At 47.0% G+C, this 15,443-nt stretch overlaps 1 protein-coding gene and 1 long non-coding RNA gene across 3 annotated transcripts in view; both read left to right on the top strand.

The window, feature by feature from the left end:
• LOC139790750 (ankyrin repeat domain-containing protein 26-like) overlaps positions 1 to 15,443 on the top strand; it is a 678,272-nt gene that overhangs the window by 15,858 nt on the left and 646,971 nt on the right. The gene's annotated exons all lie outside the window — the stretch shown is intronic.
• LOC139790730 (uncharacterized) lies at positions 412 to 4,608 on the top strand. Of its 2 annotated transcripts, none has more exons than XR_011723602.1 (4): positions 412 to 456; positions 2,846 to 3,062; positions 3,611 to 3,674; positions 4,486 to 4,608. It is a non-coding gene; the product is annotated as an uncharacterized lncRNA (long non-coding RNA). The 2 variants fall into 2 exon arrangements; XR_011723601.1 differs by lacking the exon at positions 412 to 456 and adding an exon at positions 2,513 to 2,640.

Raw genomic sequence — 15,443 nt, forward strand, 5'->3', positions numbered from 1 at the left:
CAGGTAAACCTTCAGGCTGGACTTTTAAATCATCCCATAGATCCCTCTCCTGAAGCGCTTTGGCAACACATTAAAAAGAGCATCCTGCAGTCCTCTGAAGAATCCCCAGGGTTCTCCTAAAAAAAAACCCCAAAGATTGCTTTGAGGAAAACAGCTGAGAGATCCAATAATTGTTGACAAAGAGAAGAGAACCTCTAAAATTTCACTGTCTTCCAAAAGATGCAGTGAGAAACAGCTTTGATGAAAACACCACGGTGCAGTCATCAGCACCCTGTAGAAGAAGAAAGAAAAGTCAAACTGCTCACACTACTGAACTATAACTCTGCTCTGCTTTGCTGGAAAAATCCTTGGAAGAATACAGTGGTTTTCTCTGGAGGTGAACTTTCCATGTGTCATGACCAGCAAAAAAAAAAAAAAAAAAGCCTATAGGAAGCCTCTGACAACTCTGGGGTGCAGGTATGTGAAGCCAAATATTTTGAATTAGAGTCCAGACTGCTAAGTAACATTATAGAGTAAATGGAGAGTAATTACAGAGTCAATTATAGAGTAAGTTATAAAATAAGGTAAAGAAAATTAGCAGAAAGTGACTAATGGTGATGGCGGAGTCATTCAGAGGAAGGTGGTGTTTCTGTCTGAAGTTAGGTACAGTTTTCTAAGGATGGGGAAAAATCTTTTCCACGATGCTGGGTATTTCCTGCTGCTTTATTTCCAGCTGGGCTATGTTGTTCCTGCAAACAATGCAGTCAAATGCATTTTTTTTTCCCCCATACAAAATACGCGTTGAAGTGAAGAAGGAGATTTGTCTGTAAAAGGCTGATGTGTGTGACTAAACATACTTGGTCTTCCTCTTTGTAAGAGAAAACTCATGCAAAAAAAACCTTGGAATTTGGTGACCTTTGATGCTTTCCCTGCATCTGCAAAACATGTGTGTGTTGGGCCATGCTAAGAAGTGTTTGAAAAGATTTGTTTCTGAGGGTATTTCTGAGGGGAATAGGGCAGGCATGTTGGTGTTGGGCATCTGGGGCAGGGCTGGGCAGAAGGGTCTGAAGTCCTGTGTAACACCTCAGGGGAGAGTGGAGCACATTATTCCAACTTTTGGGACATGGTTTAGTGGTGTTGGTTTCCCAGTTGGACTGGAGGATCCTAGAGGTTTTTTCCAGCCTTAATGATTTTGTGGTTCTGTGATTCTGTCCCCATAGGAGGCATTGGCCCAGCTCCAGAGGGAAAGCCAGCTGGCTTCCATCAGCTGCTGTACAGGGATGCTTTAATGACATTTTCCACAAACTCTGCTGAAAAGCAAGTTTCCACGTTGGAAAAAATGAGCAAGGAATTAAAGGCCAAGTGTGCTGGTCTTAAACTATGAGGCTGAAAAACTAAAAAAAAGGGAGGTAAAGGACACACTTTTTGCAACGTTGAGGGCTCTGAGCAGTGTTTTGCTGTTCATGACTGCATTCTGTCTTTTGGGACCTGCCTGTTCCTCAAAAAAGTCAATTTCAGCCACTAAGCTTTCTCTTCTCTGTTTTGTGATGTGCAGCAATCTTTAAATTTCTTCTTTGTGGCTGTGTTAGGCTAATTAACTGGTCAGAAGACTGATTAGAATGTTAAAGTTTTTTTCTGCAAATTCCACCAGTCCCAGGCAGAGGGTTTAAAGGTTGAAAAGTTCTATACCCATTTTGTTAATTTTTATTTTCTGGAAAACAGGAACTAGTCCTGTTGAGTAATTAGACACTGTCTGTGAATAGTGATGTGAACAGTGCTTTAAAATTCCATTTCTTTCTTCGTCTGAACCCCGGAGTGATTGAGTGAGGTGAATACCTGCATGTGTCAGATAACCACCTTATTCTTCATTTTTCAGTTTCTTTAAGAGGGAAGAGGGGGAAGAACTCCAGGAGTGCTGTCAATGGTTTTCCCCTGTGAATCACTTTGTATTTCTAGTGCCAAAATACCAGGTTCCTTTGGGAGATGGTAGTTCTGTGGGTGGCTGGAGGAAAGGAGGGACTGTCCAGATTTATGAAAGTTGTTACTCTAAAATTACCTTGGTATTAATTTAATGTATTCATTTAATGTAAGCAATATTAATTTAACTTAATGTATTGGTTTAATTCTTTGTAGAATGTTGAAAGAGACCAAAGAACCATCTCATACAAAGTCCTGCCTTTAGTCACCAGAGTAATATCTGCAGTCAAACTATGGCTCTTGCATCAAACAGATTGCTTTGAGTTTTGTTAAAAAAAATAACATGATTCAGTGTATGGTGGTGTATTGTTCAAAAAGTATAACATTATCTATAACATATATTATTTTTTAATGTATTAGAAAACAGAAATCTCCATGAGCTGCTGCTGATAGTTTGGAGGTGCTGACTGCTGGTGGAAGGCAAAATTTTCCTACTTTTTGAATTCAAGACAGTTGTAACTGTATAATCAAATAAGTTAAAAGACAGAATTCATGTTCTTATAACTTTTTTCATGCTTTTTTCATAACTTTTCTTATAACCATTTCATCAGGGCAATGTCAGAGAGCTGACATTGGAAAGCTCTCTGTGGCAGAAGTTCACTGGAAGTTGCTACGAGGCGCTGCAGGAACCTGGAGGAAGCCAACCTGGGCTTGGAAAAGGAATTGGGAGAGGTTAAATCCAAGGTACATGAAGTTGTCCCAGAATTCCAGAGCAAACTCCATTCACTGATTGCTTTGAAGCTTTAGTGCTGAGCAGCCCCAAGTCTTGGTAACTCTTTCAGGTTTGACTGCTATGATACAGGCTCCCCAGAACCCTTCAGGTCAAACGGGTTTGGTCATTCCTAATCTGTTCCTGCCAGAGATAATTCTTTGTGTCTTTGTGTTTCAGAACTGATGAAAAAAAAAAAAAGGAAAAGCCAACAGAAGGCTTCGTGGAAGAGAAAAGAACACGCGTGGAAGTGGCTGCAAATCCAGTTCACCATTCAACTCATCTGGGACATCCTGGCACCAGTCTGATTCTGAACAGAAGTCCAGTAGGAAGCATCCCCAGCTCACCCATAGGAGCAGAATCCTTGATGAACAGGATTTCCTCTTCTGCAGACAAGGTAAACATTTTGAAATCCCATCCTCAGCTACTGCTGAAGAGCATGTGTATGCAAGGTTGTGCTTTTTAGCCTAAATTACAACTCATTTGCAGGGATTACCCATGGTGTGTCTCCTCCTCATCCCAACACAACATCTAGGTGTGCTAGGGGTGAAAAGTTTGGGTTTTGAGGTTGTTTTCCAAGAGTGCCCAGAAACCAAAGATGATGCCATAGGATGGTTCCAGCTAAGCTTCAAATTAAATTTTCTTATCTAGGATGTATGACTATAATAAATAAATCTGCAATAAATCTCACTTTATACTTCATTGTGGGAGATCCACTGTGTAGGAGGCATTTGGGTTTTTATGGGGTTCTCCTGGAGAAGCTGTGAATTTGGTCACTGCTCTTCCTTTAGTCCTGGAGAGAGGGCCCTTCCCTCCCCTCTGCTGGTTTATGGCCTCATTTCTTTGGCCCTTGGAGTTACTGCCTGGTTTTGTGTGGACTTGAAGAATGTTTTAGAAGTTTAATATTGCACTCATGTTAATGGTGTGTTTTCTGTATGATTCTAGTACAAGTGGATCCTGGATGAATTTGTCTCTGAAGAACCTGGACATGGTAATGTGTCATGTTAGAGTAAGTAAAAAGATGACTGCTCCTAACTCTTGAAAGCAACATCTTGAAAGCTGTTTAGTTCCTGTGCTAAGCACAGGGTTTTTTCTGCTAGCTTTACACTTACTTGAACATGGCAAGTTTCTGCTCTGTAGAGCTCTAAGCAGCTGCCTGAAAAAAAACCCAAAACCAGCACAAAGGAAACTGACCTATTTCCTCCACACAGGTACACTTAGCTAAAGCTGAAGTCACCTTTCACTGGAGTTAATCCTGAATCACAAACATAAAAGGAGCCCTACACAGAGTTTCACAGACTTCAGCCATCACTTCTCCTCCCGTGTCCAGTGATTGCCTTCAGCACTGACCCATAACACACCCCCTGCTGTCAGTTCTTGGTCTTTGCTGCCCTTTACTCATTGCTTGTGTTTGTAGCTCCTCTGTTTCAGTCTTTTTATTTGAATAGGCAAGAAGAGGCTAATCAGTGACAAAAGTTCTCCTTTCTTCAGAGAAAGATCACTCAGTAGTGTTCAGGCAACTGTCAGGGGAGTTGAATGTTTGTCATCCATGGCATCAAACATGTTCTGTGACATGAGGCCAGATGCCCCAGGAGGAATTGCACCTATTTTGTAATGATTACTCCAGAGTCACAGCTTTGCAGTGACTGGTGCTGTTTCAAAGCAGGAAGCCCCTGAGCCAATTTCCTTCTGTTGCTGTCTGCTTTTAATCACGGAGAGTGTTCAGCTCTGGCTTCGTAGCCGTAATGTTCTGACAGTGACCTCTTTGCCCCTCTCTCCTGTAAAAGTAACGTCAGGAATCTTGTCTCTTTTCTTCCCAGACACTGATGAACTTTCAACTACATCTTTGGGAGCTTGTTCCATATCTTGTGATGGATCAGAAGACATGAAAATATGTTTCTGTCAGTCTGAATAAATGTTCTGAGTCTGTTGGATGGATGACAGCCCTGTTGGCTTTCCCTGGTGGTTTTTTGATGCGTAGTCCTCTCCCTCTCCCCCTTCCCTTTTCCCTCCTCTCCCATTGTCTTCCCTCCCCTCCCCCTTCCCTTTTCCCTCTCCCTCTCCTCTCCCTCTCCTCTCCCTCCCTCTCCCCTTTCTTCCCCCTTCTTCCCCCTCTCCTCTCCATTCCTGTGTAGTCCCCTCCCTCTCTCCTTTCCCACTTTTCCCCCTTTTCCCATTATCCACCTTTTCGCAGTCCCCTTTTCCACATTTTTCCTCTTTCCCCCTTCTCCCTTTCCCCCCTTTCCCCCCTTTTCCCCCTTTTCCCCCTTTCCCCCCTTTTCCTTCTTTCCCCCCTTTTCCCCCCTTTTCCCCCCTTTTCCCCCCTTTTCCCCCCTTTTCCCTCCTTTTCCCTCCTTTTCCCCCCGTTTCCCCCTTTTCCCCCCTTTTCCCCCCTTTTCCCCTTTTCCCCTTTTCCCCTTTTTCCCCTTTTCCCCCCTTTTCCCCCCTTTTCCCCCCTTTTCCCCCCTTTCCCCCCTTTCCCCCCTTTTCCCCCTTTTCCCCCTTTCCCCCCTTTCCCCCCTTTCCCCCCTTTCCCCCCTTTTCCCCCTTTTCCCCCTTTTCCCCCTTTTCCCCCTTTTCCCCCTTTTCCCCCTTTTTCCCCTTTTTCCCCTTTTTTCCCCCCTTTTCCTCCTTTCCCCCCCTTTTCCCTCTTTCCTTCTTTCCCTCTTTCCCCCTTTCCACCTTTCTCTTTCTCCTTCCCCTTTCTCCGTCTCCTTTCTGCTTCCCCTTTCCACCTTCCCCTTTTCCCTTCCTCTTTCCTCTTTCCCCTTCCCCTCCCATTACCCCCCTCCCATTCCCCCCCTTCCATTCCCCCCCACCCATTCTCCTTTCCCTCCCCCCACCCCTTCCTGCCCATTCCCTTCCATGCCTTACCCTGCCCTCCCCTCCCCCCCCAACTTTCCCCTTCTCTCCTTTTCCCCTTTCTCCCTTTCCCCCCTTCCCCCCTTCCCCCCTTCCCCCCTTCCCCCCTTCCTCCTTTCCCCCTTCCCCCTTCCCCCTTCCCCCTTCCCCCTTCCACCTTTCCCCCCTTCCCCCCTTCCCCCCTTCCCCCCTTCCCCCCTTCCCCCCTTCCTCCCTTCCCCCTTCCCCCTTCCCCCTTCCCCCTTCCACCTTTCCCCCCTTCCCCCCTTCCCCCCTCCCCCCTTCCCCCCTTCCCCCCTTCCCCCCTTCCCCCTTTCCCCCTTCCCCCCTTTCTTCCTTCCCCCCTCCCCCTCTCCCTCCCTCCCCCCCTCTCCCTTTTTCCTTCTTCCCCTCCTCCCCCTCTTCCCTCTCTTCCCCCTCTTCCCCCTCTTCCCCGCTTCTTTTCTTCCCCCCTTTCCCCCTTCTCCTTTCCTTCTTTCTCTTTCTCCATCCCCTTTTCTCCTTCACCATTTTCTCCTTCCCCTTTCTCCTTCCCCTTTTCCCTCCCTCTTTCCTCTTTCCCCTTCCCCTCCCATTCCCCCACTCACCTTCCTTCTTTCTCCTCCCCTTTCCACTCCCCTTTCCCTCCCGCTTTCCCCTCCCTTTCCTTCCCTTTTCTTTTTTTCCTTTCCCTGCCGTCCCCACCCTCTCCTTTTTTGTAATTTTTGTAAATAAATTGATTTGGATTTTGGTTTTAAAGTTTTCATCAGTCTCTGACCCTTATTTCTTGCTGCTACCAGTTCTGCTCCTCTTTACCCTTTTTCATTTTCTGCACACCTGCTTTTTGAAATGGAATAGAAAAACCCCATATTTCTGAAGGAAAAAACAGCCTGCTTTTCAAGAGTGCAGAAAGGGCCTTGGAAGTAGAAAGACTGCTCCAGAAATCACTTGGGCACGAGCAATGTGATCGTGTCCTTTGCTGCGTGTCTGGCATGGCTCAGTTTGGAGTGCCAGAGCTCAGCTCCAGTTCCCTGTTGTGGGCCAGAGGGTTCATTTTCCTAAGGAAAGCACATGGACAGTGTATTTCTTCCCAGTGCTTTCTGATGCCACTCAAGTTTCAGAGCCTCATTCTAAAAGAGGCTTCATGGCAGCTCTGCTCTAGAGCTGTCACACGTGGCTCCACACCGAGCCCTCTGATCTGCTCCCTTTTCTTCAGACACAACTCACAGCAGCAAATACTCATCTCACCATCTCCCTTTGGGGATCCAGTCAAAACTTGTGCTGCCTCTGCACAGAATGACTTCTGCAGCCTGACCAGCACCCGACAGACACATCCTGCAGAGGGGGACAGGACTTTCCTATTTGTCAGACAGAAAGAGGAATTTGGATATCCCCAGAGAGAGCATCTCTTCAAGAAACAGGCAGTAAGCTCTAAGGCACAGACAGCTTTGCCATTAAGGTCTCTTATGGAGAAAAGAATTCACTCCTAAATACTTTTGGTGGAAGCATTGGGTCCCTGCAGAGAAATCTCTGGGGGAGTCCTGTTCCCAGCGGGTCCCACAGCCAAGCAGAGAGCATCCCTCCCTTGGTGGTCTGCAGCTGGAACAAAGGACCTCATCAGCAGGTTTTCCAGTCTATTTGCTAGTTTGTGCTTCCTGTATCTATGGTATATCTCTTTATGTCACACCATACCACACTGTCAGTCATTCTGAAGTTAAGAGGATCTCATTTTATTTGTGCAGACCTCTGCTTAGTGAGAGGTACGGCTAAAATCTAAGCCAGGTGTGTCCTGGTTTGGGCCAGGATAAAGGTAATTTTCTGTCTTGTACTTTTGCTTTCTTTGCAGCTGCTCCCCACAGACACTGCTGCTGTTGAGAAAGCCAACGCTGCTGCTGTTCCTGCTGCAGACACCACAGCCTCTCCCTCTTGGCACACACAGATACTTGTTGGCCCTGGGAGTGGGAGAAAAGGAAAACCATGGAAATGAGAAATGAGCCTGTTCCAGGCAGGTGAAGGACAAAGAAGGGATTGCTGAAGCAGAGTGGGCAGGGGACAGAAAGGCATGGGGTGCACCTGGCCTTTAGAATGCCCTTTGCCATGCTCTACCATTGTCCTGTTGTAGCCAGACTGGTGATGTCACCCACCCAGGTGGGTGATGTGGTGGGTGGGAAGTTCACGAGATGATGAGGGTCACAGTGCCATCAGTGATCCAAAGTCCTCCTGGCAAGCAGTGACAGTGCCTCAGTGTCCAGAACTTGTGCCAACACTGTTTCCTGTCTTTATAATCCCCCTGTGGGGTGGGACAAAAGGCACTTTCACCCCCTGTGTGGATGAAGACACGCTGGGGACGCCCTTGAGCAACCTCATCTGGTTCATCCTGCCTTGAGCAGGGCACTCAGACACGGAGATGCTCAGGGGTCTCTTCCAGCCTGAGGTATTCTGTGATTCAGAATGATCTGGAGAATGATAGCGGGAATGATCTGTAGGATCATGGAGCAGGAGGAGCACGGGAAGCTCATCCTTGAGCAGCTCCAAGAGACACTACTGTTGAATGAGGCTGATGCTGTGGATGGGATTAAGAAGTGAGTTCCATGGGGACAGGAGAAGGGTTGGCTTCAGTTGAGTGGAATCATGGAATCATGGAATGGGTTGGATCGGAACTAAATGATCTTGAACCATTCCGACCCAACCCATTCCATGATTCCATTGTTCTTTGACACAGTCCCAGCCAGTTCCAGGCCTGGGCATCTCCACAGCCACCACCAGGGCTTTGTGATGCAGGGTCTGGGTCCTGGACACCATTGTCATGGGGGTCTCCATGGTGACCATATCTAGGAGAGCACCTCCTTCAGGAGTCAGCAGCTGCCCTGGGTGCTCATGGAATATCTGTGGCAGAAAATGCCCAAGATGTCCATGGAGAAGGAGGTGGAAGCCTGCTCCCAGCCCTCCACAAGACCCCAAGGTCAGTGACTGAAGGAAGGGCTGTGGGGAGAGGGCAGCTGTCCCCTGCAGCCCATGGAGGAGCACAGAGGGGCAGATGTGGATCTGCAGCCCTGGAGCACCTTGCACCAGGGTGATGTCAGTTATTAACTGAAATACATAAAATTTTAGAAAAAAGTTACATTTGAGCAATGTGAGCATGTCTGGGGAAAGGGTCAGGAACGTGAGGTTGCTTTTGTCTCTGTGTCCAGATTTCTAGTGAGTTGGCTTCAGTTGGGTGGGAGGTGTCCCTACCCATGCATGCAGGGGGTTGGAACAAAATGATCTTGAACCCTTCCAAGCCAATCCATTTCATGGTTTTATGATTCTGTGACATGGTCCCAGACAGTTCCAGGCCACCAGGACTTTGTGATGGGGGAGGTGCAGTTTTTCAGCTGTTCCCTTTACAGCTGAGACCCAGGCCTGATGAGGAGCCATGACAGCATCTTCATATTCTCGTGCTTTTTTAATCCCATCACCCACAGTTGGTTCCATTTCTCCAGGAACCCATAACATTACTGATAGTGTATGGTTAAATGGGGATGGTGCAGCATGCACAAACCTTTGCCTCCCAGGCCTAGAGCATGGCATGTGATAAGGATCTACAGACTCATCATTGTATAGATCACATCTCATGCAGATATTTCTTTCAAATCCAAGTGTGGCTGCTTTGACCTGTGGGCAGTTTATTTCCACTTTATAGGGATATTTCTTATGTGTATGAAATGTGTATACTATGTGTATCTCCTAGGTGTGTGAAACAACACTGTACCATGTACCACACTGTTGAAGACCATATCACAACTATGGTTTGTAAGCAGCTGTTACCAAGAATGAACCACAGAGCAACACTAATCCCAGATAAAAAGCCACAGATCACACCCTGCATACCAAAGGTACAGCAGGACTGGTTTAATTTCCAACCCTGTGAAATTTCCAGAGAAAATAGCTTGATTCCCACTCAGCGGAGCCATCTGGGTATCCTTCACTGAAGTCAAAATTCAAACTGTTCATATAAATGAGTTGAATTTTCAAATGGGCTCTAGATATTTAGCTTAAGGCCCACATTTGGTGCCAATAAATCTGTCAGGGTGTTACACTTGGCCGACAATTAACTGAATGACAGAAGCTCTCTATTAATGCCCCTCCCTACCCTGATAAAGAAAGGAGAGAGAATAAGGGAGAGAGACTTATGGGTTGGAAACTAAACTACACAGCTTTAATGAAACAGTAATGATAAAAAGGAAAAATTACTATGGCTGGACTCCTGGGGTCAGCAGGCCTGGTTTAATTCCAGATCACTTGTAGTGGTGATGGTGGGAAGGTGTTTGCCATCTTGGGTTCCTCTCTCATTGTCCTTCAGTTTAAAGCATTTCTAAAGCAGTTTAAAGGAGCTGCAGGCATGGACAGTGTAGGGCAGCCTGCAGGAGAGGTGGCCAAGGGCTCTGGAAGGCTGAAAGGCCCAACAGGACCAAGGGCTTTGTCACCCCAGACGTGGCAGCTGCCTCAAACACCATGGTCTACCAGGAGGAATTTTGTCCTGGGGCTCTGGACTTTCTTTCCCCTTCTTGGGGAGGTCAAGATGTGTCTGAATTTTTTTTTTATTACACGTTTTCATACTCCACTGTCCCTAGGAAGAGTCCTGACTCATAAGAGAGGGATGGGCTCTGCCTTCCCATTGCCTGGGTTTCAGAGTTTGTCCTCAATGCTGCATTAATAAATAAATAATGAAAAATCTTTGCTTTCAGAGCCACCTATACAGAATCTTTGCCTCCCTGCAATCATGGCCTCCAGTGATCTGCTCTAACAAGGCCATGGGGAGGCTCTGGCAGCAATGGTCCTCAGTGGGGCCAAACAATGCTTCAAGGTACTTTCAGGTTCCATTCTGACTTCTGGAGCAGTTTGTTCATTCATCTCTCAGCACAGATATTCTCATCTCAGATATTAAATAGAACTGGGCTGAGAGACTGATCCCTGGGGGACAACACTAGTGACCGGCTGCCAACTGGATCAGCACCATCCAGCACCACTCTCTGGGCTCGGCCCTCCAGCCAGTTCCTAACCCAGCACAGAGTGCCCCTGTCCAAGCTGTGGGCTGACAGCTTTTTCAGGAGAATGCTGTGGGAGACGGTGTCAGAGGCCTTGCTGGCCAAGTAGACCACATCCACAGCCTTCCCCTCATCCACCAGATGGGTCACCTGATCATAAAAGGAGATCAGGTTGGTCAGACAGGACCTGCCCTTCCTAAGCCCATGCTGGCTGGGTCTAATCCCTTGTCCATCCTGCAGGTGCTGTGTGATTGTCCCCAGGATGATCTGCTCCATAACCTTGCCAGGCACTGAGGTCAGGCTGACGGGCCTGGAGTTTCCCGGGTTCTCCTTCTGGCCCGTTTTGTGGATTGGCGTGACATTGGCCAACTTCCAATCATCTGGGATGTCCCCAGTGAGCCAGGACTGTTGGTAGATGATAGAGAGAGGCTTGGTGAGCTGTTCTGCCAGCTCCCTCATCACCCTTGGGTGGATCCCATCAGGTCCCATAGATTTGTGGGGATCCAAGCAGCTCAGTAGGTCACTGACTGTTTCCTTCTGGATTACAGGGGGGCTGTTCAGATTCTCGTCTCTTTCTACAAGCTCAAGAAGCCAGCTGTCCTCAGGATAACCTGTCTTGCTGTAGAAAATTGAGGCAAAGAAGGTGTTAAATACCTCAGCCTTTTCTTCATCTTGGATAACTATATTGTTATATATAGTCCAGTAGAGAATGGAGGTTTTCTCTGCCCCTCCTTTTGCTATCGATTCATCTGTAAAAGGACTTTTTGTTATCCTTCACAGAGGTGGTGAGATTCAGTTCAAGTTGTGCCTTTGTCTAATTTTCTTTCTACAACACCTAACTATATTCCTAAATTCTTCCTGAGTAGTTAGCCCTTTTTTCCATAATCGGTAGGCTCTCTTCTTAACCCTAATTTCTTTCAAAGTCTCCCAGTTCAGCCAGACCGGCTCGCCTTTTCGGCACACCAGGACAGCTGCTCCTGTGCTTTCAGAACTTTCTCCTTGAAGTACGTCCACCCTTCCTGGACCCCTTTGTTTCCAAGGGCTGTTTCCCAGGGTACACTCTGAATCAGTCTTCTGAATAGGCCAAAATCTGCCTTCCGGAAGTCCAACATAGAGGTTTTATTGACAGCCCTCCTTGCATCCCTGAGGATTGAAAACTTGATTATTTCGTGACCACTGTGTCCCAGACATCCACTGACCACCACATCTCCCACCAGCCGCTCTCTGTTTGTGAACGGGAGGTCTAGCGGGGCTCCATCCCTGGTGGGCTCATTCACCGGCTGGAGCAGGAAATTATCCTCTGTACACTCTATGAATTTCCTAGACTGTTGACCCCATGTCCATCCCATGTCAACAAAACCCTGTGATTGGCCTGAACCCCCCTGTTAATCACGTGTTAATTACATGTTAATCACATGTAGATCCCATGTTGACCCCGTGTTGTTCCCATGTCCCTGTATCACAGTTTAACACTGGCCCGTCAATTAAACCGATGGCAGACGCTCTCTATTAATCTCTCTCTCCTCCACCATAAGAAAGGAGAGAGAATAAGGGAGAGAGACTTATGGGTTGGAGACTAAACTACACAAGTTTAATGAAACAGTAATGAACCCATGAATGGGTTTGCCTTTGCCTGATGCAGGATAAACCCAAACTGTTTTCCCTAGCAGATTCTTTTCATGCACCACAGGCACTTTGTCCCCATCTACTGTGTGTAGAAGATCTGACTGAGCAGGACCAGCTCAAGTGATGGAACCCCTGGTATTAACTAACCAGGTAGCTTTTGCCAAGTGCTTGTCCCAAGTTTTTGAAAGTTCCACCACCCATTGCCTTTAAGGTAGTTTTTAACAGTCCATTGTACCTTTCAGTTTTACCTGAGGCTGGTGCATGATAGGGGATATGGTATATCCACTCAATACCATGTTCTTTGGCCCAGTTATTATTAAGACTGTTTTTGAAATGAGTTCCATTATCTGACTCAGTTCTTTCTGGTGTACCATGTCTCCACAAGACTTGTTTCTCTAGGCCCAGAATAGTGTTCCGGGCTGTGGCATGAGGCACAGGATATGTTTCCAGCCATCCTGTACTTGCCTCCACCATTGTAAGCACATAGCGCTTACCCTGGCGGGTTTGAGGCAGTGTGATGTAATCGACTTGCCAGGCCTCCCCATACCTATATTTTGACCATCTCCCTTCATACCACAGAGGTTTCAACCTTTTAGCTTGCTTAATTGCAGCACATATGTCACAGTCGTGGATAACCTGCGCAATAGCGTCCAAAGATAAATCCACCCCTCGGTCACGAGCCCATCGAGATGTTCCATCCCTGCCTTGATGACCTGAAGCGTTGTGGGCCCATTTGGCTAAAAACAGTTCACCTTTATGGTCCCAGTCCAGATCTATTTGGAACACTTCAGCAGCCTCATCTGCTCTTTGGTTGTTTTGATGTTCCTCAGTAGCTCGATATGAAGGTACGCGGGCATCTACGTGACGTACTTTTACATCAAGTTTCTCTAACCTAGCAGCAATGTCTTTCCATAGTTCAGCAGCCCAGATAGGTTTGTCTCTACATTGCCAGTTGTATTGTTTCCACTGCTTTAACCAACCCCATAAGGCGTTTGCTACCATCCATGAGTCAGTATAGAGATAAAGTCTCAGCCACTTTTCTTGTTCAGCAATGTCCAAAGCCAATTGGATGGCTTTGACCTCTGCAAATTGACTTGATTCACCATCTCCTTCATCTGTTTTTGCAACTAGTCATGTAGGATTCCATACGGCAGCTTTCCACCTTCGATGGCCTCCTACCAGACGGCAGGATCCATCAGTGAAAAGAGCATATTGTTTCTCATTCTCTGGTAGTTGATCATATGGTGGGGCTTCTTCAGCCCGTTTTACCAGTTTTTCTGGTGTCATTCCAAAGTGTTCGCCTTCTGGCCAATGTGTTATTGCTTCTACAATTCCTGGACGATCAAGTCTTCCTGTCCTAGCTCTCTGTGAGAGTAGAGCAATCCATTTACTCCAGGTAGCATCGGCAGCATGATGGGAAGATTCTCTACCTGTGTGCATAAAACCCAGTAGAGGTAATCGTGGCACTAGGAGGAGCTGTGCTTCAGTACCAGTCACTTCTGAAGCAGCTCTAACTCCTTCATATGCGGCCAGTATCTCTTTTTCAGTGGCTGTGTAATTGGCTTCGGAGCCTTTGTAGTTTCGACCCCAAAATCCTAGAGGTCGGCCTCGAGTCTCTCCTGGAGCTTTCTGCCAGAGGCTCCATGTAGGACCATCACCTCCATCTCCGGTGTAAAGCACGTTTTTAATGTCTGGCCCTGTTCGAATTGGTCCAAGGGCCATTGCCTGCACAATCTCCTGTCTGATACTCTCAAAAGCAGCTTGTTGATCTGAGCCCCATTTAAAGTCTTTCTTCTTCCAGGTAACCTCGTAGAGAGGTTTCACAGTCTGATTATAAGAAGGAATATACATCCTCCAGAAACCAATAGTTCCTAAGAAGGACTGAGTTTCTTTTTTGGTAGTTGGTGGGGCCATAGCTGTTATTTTGTTAATCACGTCCATTGGGATGTGGGGACGTCCATCTTGCCATTTCACTCCCAGAAACTGTATCTCTTGTGCAGGTCTCTTGACCTTGCTCCTTTTAATAGCAAAACCAGCCTCTAGAAGGATTTCAATTATCTCCTCACCTTTCTCGTAGACTTCCTTTGCTGTGTCACCCCACACAATGATGTCATCGATGTACTGTAGATGTTCTTTTTATAGCTGAGACCCAGGCCCGACGAGGGGCTGTGACAGCATCTTCACACTCTCGTGCTGTTTTAATCACATCACCCACAGTTGCATCCACATCTGCAGGAACCCATAGCATTACTGATAGTGTATGGTTAAAAGGTGGTGGTGCAGCATGCACAAACCTTTGCATCATGGGTTTAGGGCACGATACGTGATAAGGATCTTCAATGTCATCAGCATTATAGATCACGTCTCGTACAGCCAATTCCTCCAGATACCTGATAGCTTTTTCAAGTTTGGATTCTTTGACCTGTGGGCAGTCTATTTCCTCTTTATAGGGATATCTCTCCCTTACAGCTGCCAAGAGTCGTTTCCATAGGCTGGTGGTTCCAGCCTTTTCCCCAAATGCCCGATCAATACCTGCATCTTTGGCCAGGGATCCCAACTGTCTAGCTTCCTTCTGAGTTAATGTTATGGTAGCAGCCCCTTCATTCCAGCATTGGAGTAACCAAGAGAGAAGTGGTTAACCTGAAAAACGGCTGTAGTCTTTTCTCAGAGTACGCAAGTCTCTCATGGAATAGGACTGAGCAGATTCTGAGTCTGAGTCCTCCTCAGCTGACTCTGCTTTAGAGTCTCTTCTAGCTGCTCTACGAGGAGAGGCAGTATCCTCTAGCTGCTCTACGAGGAGAGGCAGTATCCTCTATCTCCTCTGTCACCTGGTCGTCTCATTCAGACGTGGAAGGGTTACGGCTCTTTTCGGATTTCCATTGTTTTCCTTTTCTCCTAGTTACAGGGTCAACAAGTAACTGTGTGGGATGAGGGGGAGAAGCTGTGGTGTCTGCAGCAGTAGCAGCAGCAGGGCTCGTTTTCTGAGCAGCAGTGTCTGTGGGGGTAGAGACAGGAGCTGCAGCTGTAGCAGAAACACTGGCGATGCTGGCCGGCCTTATCTGAGTTGTGCCCTTGTGTGAGGTGGGGCAAGAAATGGCAGGAGTGGGGGTGCTCTCTTTATGAGGTGTGCTCGTTCCCCTAGTTGTAGTTGTCGTATTCCTCACCAACATATGATAGCACATAAAAATATTCACAGACACCTGAACAACAATGGCTACAAGAATCAGGAGGCTCAAAACTATAACAAGCATAATGCCATTTTGACAAGAATCCATTGAACTCAG

The sequence above is a fragment of the Heliangelus exortis genome, unplaced genomic scaffold (assembly GCF_036169615.1).
Source record: "Heliangelus exortis unplaced genomic scaffold, bHelExo1.hap1 Scaffold_135, whole genome shotgun sequence".
Lineage (NCBI taxonomy): Eukaryota > Metazoa > Chordata > Aves > Apodiformes > Trochilidae > Heliangelus > Heliangelus exortis.